The 13,047-nt window shown below is 31.7% G+C and overlaps 1 pseudogene; it reads left to right on the forward strand.

The window, feature by feature from the left end:
- Positions 1 to 253: 253 nt before the first annotated feature.
- LOC107856576 lies at positions 254 to 2,981 on the forward strand (annotated as a pseudogene).
- The last annotated feature ends 10,066 nt before the right edge of the window (positions 2,982 to 13,047 follow it).

Here is a 13,047-nt window from a genome sequence, read left to right on the forward strand (position 1 = left end):
TAGACAATGCTGCTTGATTTTGCTTTTGATATTTTCTTATTTCTTCGTATTGTTGTAGTAATTGGCTAGATCCTGTATGAAATAAATACTTCTATGGCTTATTATTGTTTTTCATATTATCTTTGAGTGTTCTTTTTACTACTATTTTTATTTTGTATATCTAGAGTTCACAGGTTTCTGCTAATTTGTATTTGTGTTCTGTTGAGTATGAATTTTTCACGTAGTTTCTTGACTTGTAACAGTAAATCATGGGAAAAAAAGGCGAGAAGCAGTTTAGGTGCTCAAAAATAATGGAATATTTGATGTTGGAGATTCTACCCAATGAATTAAAGCAAGGGAATAAATCGATGAATCAGTTTAAGGCCAGCTCATTTAATCGTGTTTCGAATGCCATTAACGAACAACTAGGAATGGATTGTTCATCTAAGCATGTGGAGAATCATCTTAAAATAACAAGAAACACTTGGAGTACAATCCAAACTCTACTAAAAAAAAGTGGTCTTGGATGAGATGACAACTTGAAGATGATTATGGCCACTCCCGAAGTCTATGCGGTCCATATTCAGGTAAGCAATAGTTTTAGACCCTGATGTTCTCCTGTTTATTACATTTGGGGGTCTTACCTGTGAGTCCCCCCTCTGGCTGGTTGATTGATGCCTTTTGTAGTATTAAATTAGTTATTTATTCTGAAGATTTAACAGTTATTCTTTAGATCATCTACGGATCAATACTGAGCTAAAACATGTGGATTTTTAATTAGTAACGCAACGATATATGAAAAAAAATAGAGAATTATGATAGTAGATTAGTAGGTAGTCAAGTGTTTTGTTTTTCCATTCCCAGATTATTAGTCTTCTTCTTGTATTTTTTGTATTCTTAGATTTTTAATTCTTTTGGTTGTTCCCTTAGACTTAATTATTGTATTTTCTTCTTGGTTCTTCCTGTGTATTGTTGTTATTGTCCTTTTCATCTGTTTTGAGTTATGGGTCTATCAAAAACAACCTCTCTTCCTTTTTAAGGAAGGGATAAGGTTTGCATATGCACTTCCCTTTTGAGACCCTACTTGTAGGATTACATTGGGTAAGTTGTTGTTGTTGCCTTCCAGCATTCAAAACATATGGTCTCTAGCGATAGTGTACCTCAGCGACATGTGTTGAACTTATTTGATCTAAAGCTAGTGAAAATTAATTATAGTATATTTTGATATCACCAACTTGCATATCCATTTATGATTTCTTAAGAGACATAATATCATGATTCTCAATGACAGAGCAACTATGAGAAAATGGAGGTTAGCTGCTTGTATTATCGTCAGAATCGTAAATATGTAACAGGATATCACATTTAGGTATTATCACAATAAAAGATCCACCTTTAAGCCGCAACCATGCATGCATCATTTCATGAGCCAAAATTGAACCAGTCAATAACCTGAAAAAGTCTTGAGTTATGAGTAAATTTGTCTTCGGATAGAGTGAGTTATGAGTAAATTTCCCATCTAATAATTTTGCACTATGTTTGTGACCTATTTGCTTTGTTGCTTGCCATTAGTAGGTTGAGTTTAGGCCTTTAAGATTTTTCGCTCACTCTTGAATCCTTCTAATGTTTCTGCATTGATGGATTTAAGGTTAGTTTTCTTTTAAAAATCTGGTTTGAGATGTTGACCAATGATGTATTGAATTTCTAGGTTGGCAACGTATATGGCCTGAGGATGTATCAGTTTTTCAACCTTTTCTTTTGTACGAAGATGAAAATAAATTCACCCTATATGTGATTCTTTTTTTGAAAGCAGGGGAAAGTTCAAAATTTTGGTGCTGGGAAGTGAAAAATGTCATAACACATACTGCATTCATTACTCTAAACTCAAGTTTATACTTGGAGATGCTTTAAAAGTTCAAATTGTCTTCTAGAATTTGCTCCAGTTGTACTTGTTATCTTTTTTGCTGGGAATATGTTGGAATTCTAGTTGTTTCCTAGTTAGGTACAAAAGATAAAACTCATTTGGGGTCCTCGAGCATTTATGAAGAAGTGCAATGCTATATATTCTTCTAAACAAGTAGATAAATGAAGTTTGCATTTTCAACTAGCCTATCCAGAACTATAGAATCTTGCTGACTTCTATCTATTTTTTTTTATCGAAATGGCTTTTATCTTGATGATATATTCTGCTGTAGGACTACTCTATCTAATAAAAAAGAGGTGAAATATAGCACACGAGGGAACGTTTATAGTGGAGATGTAAACCAGAAAATTGTAATGGTCAATTGATAATCATGAAAATTGAAAACTACTAGGCTATCTGCCTCTTCTTCAGTACAAACAAAATATGTTGATTTCTATATATTTTGTCCTTTGACTATGCCTTGTCTTTTATGATATTTTGTCCTTTGACTATGCCTTGTCTAGATTGTTTTATATTGAGCATTATTCTATTTTGAGCCGGGGGTCTTTTGGAAACCTCTCTATCTTATTTCTAATGTTTGTATTATAGGCACATCCTAATCATGACAAGTTCATCAACAAAAAAATTGAAATGTTTGACGAAATGTCTCTTGTGTGTGGAAATGATCGGGCTAGGGGAGATTGTGCTAAATCATTCAAAGATATAGATTTTGATAGTTTTTTCTAAGAAAGATAATGATAATGACCTTGAAGGACCATCCATCGAAAAGGATGTGCAAGCAACCGAAGTTTCTCAAATCAAGGCAAGTCGCAAAAGAAAACATTCTTTTGAGATGCAAGATATCGTTGGTGATATATCAATAAAGTTTGGTGAAGTGGCAACGATAATCGGTAGAATGATTGATAGTCGTCTAGATGTGACAAAGTTGTATGAAGAAGTAATGGCAATGGAAGGTTATAATGAAGATTTCCTCAGTGATGCTTTTGATTATTCGGTATGAGGTGATGCTCTAGTTAAGGCATTCATGGTCAAAAATCAAAATCTTCGTAAGGTGTGGTTGGAACGATTCAAGCAATAACAATAGTGACACCTATTGGTTGGTTTAGCTTCATAGGAATTGGAAGCAACTATTATTTGCACGCTTTTATTTTTGATAATGTATCGTGTATTTGCTTCCAAACTTCTCTCTGTTCTTTTGCTTTTGATAATGTATCGTGTATTTGCTTCCAAACTTCTCTCTTTTGTGCATTTGTGGGAATTGATTAAGAAGCTTGAATTATGTGAGTAATAGTTGCTTAAATTTTAGCTTCTTGTAATATTTTGATACTCGATATTGGTAATATTTGCTATGCTTAAATTAGTTCCGATAGAATGTTGAGTTGTTTGATATACTAGTTAATATTTCAGTAGTATTTTTCAAAAAATATTTTTTCCTCTCACCAATCAAACAACTAAAAACATTTTTAAGAAAAATATTTTCTATTCACCAACCAAACACCATAAAATATTTTCTGGAAAATATTTTCCACCATAAAATATTTTCTGATTTTCAAAGGAACTATATATGTAGCTGATGACGTGTTCTTCTGGTTGACAATTCCGTCCACAATAGTTACTGATTAAGTTCACAAAATCATAATACAAAAAATCACTTTAGACTGTCATAGCTACCGTCTCTAGCATTTCACCCTCCTTCCAATGCCAAACATATTGATTGCTCTTCTCGATCCATTCACCACGACAATTCACCCCTATTGTTATTGATCCCTCCATTAGTGGTACCTAAATAAAGACATTAGTTAAAAAAATATTAATAATGACATGATAATAAAATTAATAGTGATTGTATAGTACTATAATATGAACCCCAACAAATGAGTAACATGTTGCAACATGTGAATAATATGTTGCAACAAGTGAGTTATATGTTGCAACAGATGATCACCTATTGGTATTCATGTTACGACACTATATAACCTGAAGCTGATTTCAATAGATGAGTCATTTGTTGGAATAGGTGACTTATTTGTTGCAACAGATGACTCACCTGTTGGGAAGTACTACACAACCTTTGAAGCTAATTCCAACAGATGAGTCACCTGTTGCAAACCAACAGGTGAGTCATCTGTTGCAAAGATCACTAACCTGTTGCAATAGATTGATCACCTGTTGTAACAAATGATCCATCTGTTGGAATCAGCTTCAGGTTTTATATTATGCAACACAAATACCAACAAGTGAGTCATCTGTTGGAATTAACTTCAGGTTCTATTACAATAGGTGAGCAATATGTTTCAATAGGTGACTCCTCTGTTGCAAAAGATGGACCATTTGTTTGATTCATGTTACAGAACTATAGAACCATAAACATGAATTCAATATATGAGTCTTCCGTTGCAACAGATGACTCATCTATCACAATAGATGTGTCACATCCGTTGGAACAGATGAAGCTTATGTTGTATTCATGTTCGGGTTCTATCCATTGTTGAATAAACAACAGTAGCAGTCTACCCAGATGAAAAATTCAACTAAAAATCATATTTCTACTTACCAAAGTCAGCTATGAAGTGATTTCAAAGTGATGTATGAAACAAAATTTGACCTAAAAAATTGGTCAAGTAGCAGCAGTAGCGCTAACAATAACAACAATAGTCAACAAGAAAAAAATGATGATGATAATGAAGAAGAAGATGATGATAATGAAGCAGAAGATGATGAATAAATCAGCAACAATAATGAACAACAAAAATCGTGAAGAGTGAGAAAACAACAATAAATGAGAAGAGAGAGAAACACATGTTTTTTCCTCTGTTTCTAATTATATTAGGTTTTACTTGGATCAACGTGTAATTTAAAAAACTTTTGTGCTATTCTCAAATTTTTTCAACTTTATTGATCCATAATAAAGTAATTGTCACCTACCATCAAATTTTAAAACTTGAGTCACCTACACCTTATTTCAAAACTCTTTTGTCACTTTTAACAAAAAGACCTAAAAAACTGTATAAAATGTGTATAAAAACTATATAGTTGTTGTATAATATATATATATATATATGTGTGTGTGTGTGTGTGTGTGTGTATAAGACCTCTAATGAAATTGCATAATTATTATATAAAATATGTATACGTATAGAATGTGTATAAAAATTATATCATTGTTGTGTAAAAATATATCTATCATGATTGAATATGTATAAGATGTGTATATATATTTTATAAAAAGTGAAGATGAAACATTCATTGATAAAAAAGTATATTGTAGGTATTGTATAAAAATGTAAATGTTTAATATATATATGCACACACACTATGTATGGAAACTATTTCATTGTTGTATGAAATATATATATATATATATATATATATATAATTAATAAATAAAAATACACATCTTTTATATTTAATTGATAAAAATAATAGTAAATATATTAATACAAATTTATATTTGACTGTTAAGAAAAAAATAATATGATTAAGAAAATAGATTTTTCCCCTTAAAATAATGGAGCTTCAACAAAAAAATATAAAAAATTTAAAAGGATGCAGTAAATTAAAAACAAAGAGTAGCCAACTTTCCTTTTATTTAAAAAAAATAAAACAAAAATAAAGATAAGCGGCAGAAGCAACAAGAAAGGCAAGAAAATGAAAACTGAAATTGCTTGGCCACTTGGTAGCAATAGTTTGCACCTTTTACTCTTGGGATGAGCCAAAAGTAGTTATTTCAGGCTCTATTTACTTTTCCTTTTTTTTTTTTTTTTTTTTTTTTTACATATTTCTTTGATTTTTTTGTAGAAAAAATTACCTAAATAAACAACTTAAGTTTCTAAATTACTAAAAATCCCCCCACTTCTAAAATATTACATAAATCCCAATATTTACAACATTTTGGTAAAGTTGAGAATACAAGTTAAAACCTCCTACTAGAAGCTGATTCTTTACTAAAAAATTAACCCGTTTCTCCTCTCTGTACGCCGTAATTTCAGTCGCGGTTTCTATCCAAGCTCTCCATCTAATTCAAACCTTTGAATTAAGATAATTTCCCCCTAAAATCAACTTCAATTTTTTCTAATCATTTTTTACGCTTTTTTTTTCAATTTTTTTTTTGTGTGCCTATGTTTGCAAAGTGAAATTTCAGTGTTTTGGTTGAGTAATTTCTTTAATACTCAATTTTAAGGCTACATTGTTTTGAATTAACATTATGAATAGTGATTTGGGACCCTCTTTTACTCTTGGGTTGTCTCTATTAGGAAGTATCAAAGAATATCAACAAGTTGTAAACTTCGTTCCTGGAAGTTTTGACTATGAATTTGTTGGTTTTGATGAAAATATATCCAAGCGTAGAAACGATCCACATACTATGAAGAAATTGCAGCAAAAGCCTGCTAAGAAGGGCAAGAAAATAGAAAGTGGTTATAAGAAAAGAGGATCTTGTAGTTCTGCAAGTAAAGCTCCCGCCAAGAGAAGAAGAATTGTCAAAGCAATTTCCAGAGATAATCTTCCTAAGGTATTTGCATGTTCAGATTTGTTGAATATTTGACCAAGATACATATTTTGACTTGGATGATACGTTTTAAAATTCATTGTTTATCTGGTTCTTTGTTGACAATTTTATGTATATCTTGTGTTTTTTTATGTGTTATTGATATTAATATAACAAAAGATACAAGTTTATAAGTACATAAATAAATGTTGTGTTAACTTGTATCTGTGAGTTACTGTTAATGCTTTGATATGTATCTAGTGTTGTTTTATTTTATTGAAAGTCATATTACAAAAGATACAAGTTTATAAGTTCATAGATACATGTTGTGTTAACTTGTATCTAACATTATGATGTTCTTAGAGTTTTTGTTTATACTGTACGATCTTAAAATTGTGTTAACATATTGTGTTAATTCATTGAAATGTATGTAGTAATGTTTTAGTTTTATTGAAAGTCGTATTATAAAAGATACAAGTTTATTACTACATATATGTTGTGTTAACTTGTATCTAACATTATGATGTTCTTAGAGTTTTTGTTTGTACTGTAATGTCTTAATGTAGATTTGTTGCATATCAACTTTTTTAATTATTTTTATTTTTTTTCATTTTTAGGGACTGAGTTATGTTATAAAGGAAATTCCATCTCATCCACTTAGATTTGAAAGTTCATGCAATTTAAGATTTAAGGATGAAATTAAAGAAGTAGTCGGACAAGAAATTTTAGACTTATTTGAGAAGACTATTTTTGGATGTTATCTTAACATACCTCTTTAAAATTATATTGAAAAAGTAACAAAATGTCTTCTTATGCTTTAGATAAAGCAAACAAATCAAGAAGAGATACATGTGTTTGTCAAGAGCCAGATTCTAAGATTTTCCATCTACGAATACTCCTTGATAACTGGCTTAATCTGTTTTGGTAATGTTGATGATTTCAAATATGAAGATTCTTCTAAGATTTGTCTTTTGAGAAGGTATTTTCCCCAATCAACAAATGGGATTGATAAGAAGGCATTGGTGAAACATTTTCTGAAGGTAAATTTTAAAAACAAACAGGATGCCCTCCAGATGGCAATCCTATACTTCATCCACACATTCATCTACTTATAACTGAATGCTTCTCCTATTCCATTTTCTGATTTCAAAATGGTTGAAGATGGAAAATATGAATTCTTTCCTTGGGGTAATTTTTTTTTTTTCAGGTTGATGGCCTCACTTAGGCAAGAATTTTTCGTGGAGAAGCAACTTTATAGGTTGGGTGGAATCCCTCAGGTTCTTAATGTCTAGATGTTTGAAATCTGTTCAAATGTTGATACCAAAGTTGTTATGAAGGAGAGTAATAATATACCTCGTATGTTGAATTGGAGGGTTGTTGTAGTTCGGCCTCAGTATAATCAGTTTATGATCAAAATGTTTAGCAAGGTACGATACTGATTGAATTTTTTTCATATATTGCGTTATATTATTTTTTGTTTTTGTTGTAATCATTTTTCATGTATAAAATTTTTGTACATAGTGTTCATATTTCAACATTGTTCCTACAGCTGAGGAGTTGAAAAAACTTGATTTGCCGCTAACTAGTTTTGCATCTGATTACCCTAGTACATCTTCAATGCCTTCATCAACTGGAAATCCTAACCAGAGGAGTTACCAAGTCAATTTACCCCAAGTTTCCACAGATCATGATAGTCTTGATGACTTTAGTACGACTCCTCCATAATTTTTTATGAAGAAATCGATACACGTATCTGGTACAATATCTTCTCCTCTATCAAAGAGTGAAAAAGATGTTCCTGTAGGATAAAGATCAAAAAGTAAAGAACAAAGTCAGAGTCGGGCCTCAAAAGAAAAACAGACGGCAGGTATTCCATATTAACATCTGTTATAGTATTTTCATAATGAAAATATTTTTATATCATGTTCTTTTTCATACTTAACAAATACTGGCTAATCCAATAGATGCAGAACAAAAGAGTAAAGAGGTTGATGATTATACATGCACAAACAGGAAAGAGTTTTTGGTTAAAGCAGACTTAGATTTGTTAGAGTCCAACATAAAGACATAGGTAAGAATCTACATTTTTAAGCCATATAAATTTTGATTAGTATACATTTTAACTAACCAACTATGTGTATTTATTAGATTGATATGAAATTCAATGATTTGGAGTGTATGATGAATGACAAATTCTCTAAAGTTTTGATGTCATTGCAGTCAAAAAATGAGAGTGTGGAGAAGGTAACATAATTTAAAACAACACATAGTTATTAACGGCTATATTGAATTAATTCTTGTTGCTCATCCATATGTTGAAAAACAAAGCCCCAAAGGGGGTACACTTTCAGATGATGTTGCGATTTTTGAAGGTCATAGTAATCCCATCAGTCCATATTTTGTCATGAAAAAAATAGAGGAAATGAAGGTGGCCTTGGATACATATTTACTATTTAATATCTCATATACTGTTTATCTATCTCAATGTTTACTGACTTTGTATGAGTATTAATTATATTGTTTCTTATATGTTAAACTAATGTTGTATTGAATAATCTTTATCACTGATAAAAAATTTGCAGGAAAATATTGTAAAGCAGAGTCGGCAAGACGGTGATCCTTCAGATGACGTTGTTCATATTGCGGTACCAACTAGTGCAGACAGTCCAGTAAAAGAAACGGACAAATCAGTTGAAATGGAGGATGATAAAGTTAATCAAGCACCATCACCTTTCAAAAAGTGTGAAAAACAAGACAAGGTAATTAACATTCATTATGTGTTTTGTAATTAACATGACCTTTTCTTAATGTTTGAAGACGATAAAATGTTAACTAAGACATACATGTAATATGTTTATGCATGTCTTGTGTTATTCAATGAACGATACATATTTTTAATTTTTGTATCTAATTTAACATTTGTGTATCTAGTACAATTTAAGTAATTTATTAGTAAGAATCTAGTTTAGTATAAAAAAAATAATGACAGTTCTTAAATATATATCTCATGATTTAAAATAAAATATTTGTTACTGTTTCAAATTATATTTAGGATGATGAAATTGAGAAACAAAGTGAGATTGTTGTTGAAGAAATGGAACCAATTGATAAGATTTTTTCAATTCGAGAGCCTGATATGACATTAACAATTTACAAGCCTCCACCAACAACTCCTGATGAGTATATGACTTCAATTGTGTCTGCCTTCCCTACACCAAAAAAGGTTGTGTCAGAAGTTAAAAAGACACCTGCAAAACAGAATAGGAAGCCGTCAAAGATTTACCGTTCACCTTTCTTAACTCATTTTGGATCAAGTTCAAAAGAAAATAAAAAATTGAATTCTACAGAGCGAAAAAAATATCCATTTGAAGGTTATGAAATTAATGGGGATTCACCAAATGTAGAGATGAAAGTTTTTGAAGAATGGATCAAATAAGGCCTTTACATGCAACACATGAAAAAGTAAGTACACAATTTTTTTATTATAAATTCATTCTTAATATACAGTTTATTACTTTTTTTTAAATCTACTGTAGTTTTATGTTACAGAAAATATAAGGACGATCACTACAAGGTTAAATGATCAAATCTTGGATTTCGTCAACTAGATTTTGTAGTTTTTTTTTTCAAAATTCAAGAATTGGTTCTACCTGATGTATCAACAAAACAAGTGCTTGAATGATGAGGTATTTTCATAATGGATATCCAAATTCTAAATTTGTGACATCGTGAAAGTATATTTTCATTAGTATATGCATTTCGAACTGTATGATATATATGATGTATTAAAGTCTATAACATGAGGTTTTCAGATTGACTGCATAAGTTAGATGATTTCTTTAATTTAAAAATCATGCAAAACAACTTATTTATGTAAATTTTGATTATTTGTTGCAGTATTGCTGTTGGGTTCTTATGTTGTATAGTCATATATTAATATGTATCTTACTCAATTATTGATCTTTCAAATACCTTCACTTTTTTTATAAACATTATTTAAGTAGATTTTTATTACTATATGCATTTCAGATTATGTGATATCTATGATGATGTGTTACAGTTTATCACATGAGGTTGTTACATTGACTGCCCAAGTTATAATGATTGTTTAAGCTAAAGATCATGCAATGTTGATTTGTATTTGTCAAATTTTGATGATTTTCTAACAGTAAAGATATTTTTGGGATGTTTTAGCTGAATGTATTTTGTATTAGATACATAATAACAAAACATGTATCTTTCTATATGAATATGTATCTTGTTCAGTTGTTTTTATTTCAGTTTCTTGCATTTTTCCTTAATCACCTTAGATACATGAAAAATTTAATTTGTATCTCTTTGAGTTTTAATCATTACAGTTGCCTACTCTAACATGTATTCCATTTTATTACATTTTGAACAACATGTGGATGTCATCATGTACTACTTGCAGAAGAAGTACAAGAACAAAAATTTTTCAATTAATAAATACACTACCATAGATTGCTTTTTCAAAGTGTACATCGATAAGGCATATGTGAATTACTATGAAGCTGATGTTGGTAAGGAACTTGCAACTCAAGGTTCATTTGAAAATACTGATGAGGTTGCTGATATGGAGATGTCATTGATTAACACCATCAAGGGATTGAGTCCACGTGCAGGTCAGCCTTGGCATCTGGTCAATGAGGTCTTTGTACCCATTAAATATGATGGTGTCTTTCACTGGGTATTACAGTCATTGCTTTAAAGGATCGATGCATTAGTGTGTACGATTCAATGGTCTCTTCACGAGAAAGAACACAAATAAGTGAGATTGAGAAGCTGGCTGATAATTTCGACTTACCTTTAGTACAGTGACTTTTTTGAGCAAAAGGTACCAACTGACTGGATTACACTGACATCCTACAAAGAAAAGACCGAACGTGATTCATTTCAAGTTGAATATGTATCTGTAACACCCCAATTTGCTGAACCATAATGCTACACGGTGCTCATGACCCCGAGGGGCCACAAGCTAACCCATGACTGATATCTGTACTTGAATACTGCAAATCATGATATAATAATGCGAAATACATGGTATTTTAAGGCCATAAGGTTCAACTGAATACAATTATGTGGGTGAAAATACCCAAAACAACTCAATCTGAACGTAAATCTGGACATAAATCTGAAAGCCTCTAAACTATCTGAATAAGGAGTTGAAGGAACATGTCTCCAACTAACTCCGTATAATTGAACTGAAGAAATAAATAAATGAATCCAATCATATTGTCCTCGAATCAATGAGGACTCACTGTGTCTCTGCGACTGGAATGCTACTGCTACTGCTGGGCTGGAGCTCATGTATCGGAACCTATTGTGTAACATGAAAAGAAAGTACCATAGCGCAAATGCATCAGTACAACTGGAGTACTGAGTATACGAGAAAGGTAGGCTGAACGTAAAGGGTTTCATGCATGAACAACACTGACTGACTAATATGAACGTGGGAGTGCAAAGACACATATATAGAAACTGGGACCATGAATACATGATAGCATGACCTGTAAGCTAATACATGGTTTACTGATAACTGTCATGACTGATATTGAAACTGATAACATGGACGACTGTATCTGATAGTCTTGTATATACTAAAATCTGAAGAACGCCCTGAGTTCTTTTACTGAGATTGATACTAAAACTGTGGGAAGTAGTGTTTAACCGACATGCCTTATGTATACCGTTATGGCTAAGCTAGGGTCCAATCTTTGCCCTGACTGGAGGGGTGTCAATACCACGCCACTAGTAAGGATAGCTGTAAGAACCCTATAGTGGCAGGTACTCAAATGAGAATGGTGGGAACCCTAAACTGACGGGTTAAGCCACCTCATCAACCCTAATCTGACGGGTTAAGATGTCTCAACCTACGCTAGCTACGTAGTTCTGGAACACAAGGATTGCTACTAAGAATCACAAACTGAACTAGCGGGTGAGTTCCCATCCTTGGGTTCACTCGGTACTAACCTCTACTCCCATCTGGAGGGACTGGACATGAATAACTGACTGTGCATGACTTAATCTTACTGAATTCCGTTGACTGGTGGAATGTTACTGATATCTGACAACTGACTAAGATCATGAGGTTTTCCTGAGTCACATAACTGACTGAAGTCTATGGAATCATAGCTTGAGTTTGGATATCGTGAAATATGACATGGATCTAGGCACACAACTATAGTTTTTGGGTACAAGTACCCCCAAGACTCGATGGAAGGAAACTAACACACATGACTAACTTGATCATAAGAGTAGAGTCCATAATTTATAGTATCATAAGTAGGGATCTCATACTATGCATGGTTATCAACAATGTATTGCATGGAAAGAATTTCATATCACATAGAAGTAATTGCACAATCTTAATATCATGTTCATTGTATAATCATATTGGAAACACATACCAATAGCATGGAAGTTCATGTGGATTGCATGGTTATCATACATCTTGTTCATAAGTAGGATTTGTAAGTAAACATAGCATAATCTCATAAGAATAGTTCATGAGTATTCCAACAACATTTACAAGTCACATTAACAACATAGAAGTCATTGGAACGTAAGGGCATATCATGAATCCTTCACTTAGTCACAATTTAGCTATATTGCATGATTTCTAGTTTATTAGGCATTT

Source organism: Capsicum annuum, chromosome 1 (assembly GCF_002878395.1).
Source record: "Capsicum annuum cultivar UCD-10X-F1 chromosome 1, UCD10Xv1.1, whole genome shotgun sequence".
Taxonomy (NCBI): domain Eukaryota; kingdom Viridiplantae; phylum Streptophyta; class Magnoliopsida; order Solanales; family Solanaceae; genus Capsicum; species Capsicum annuum.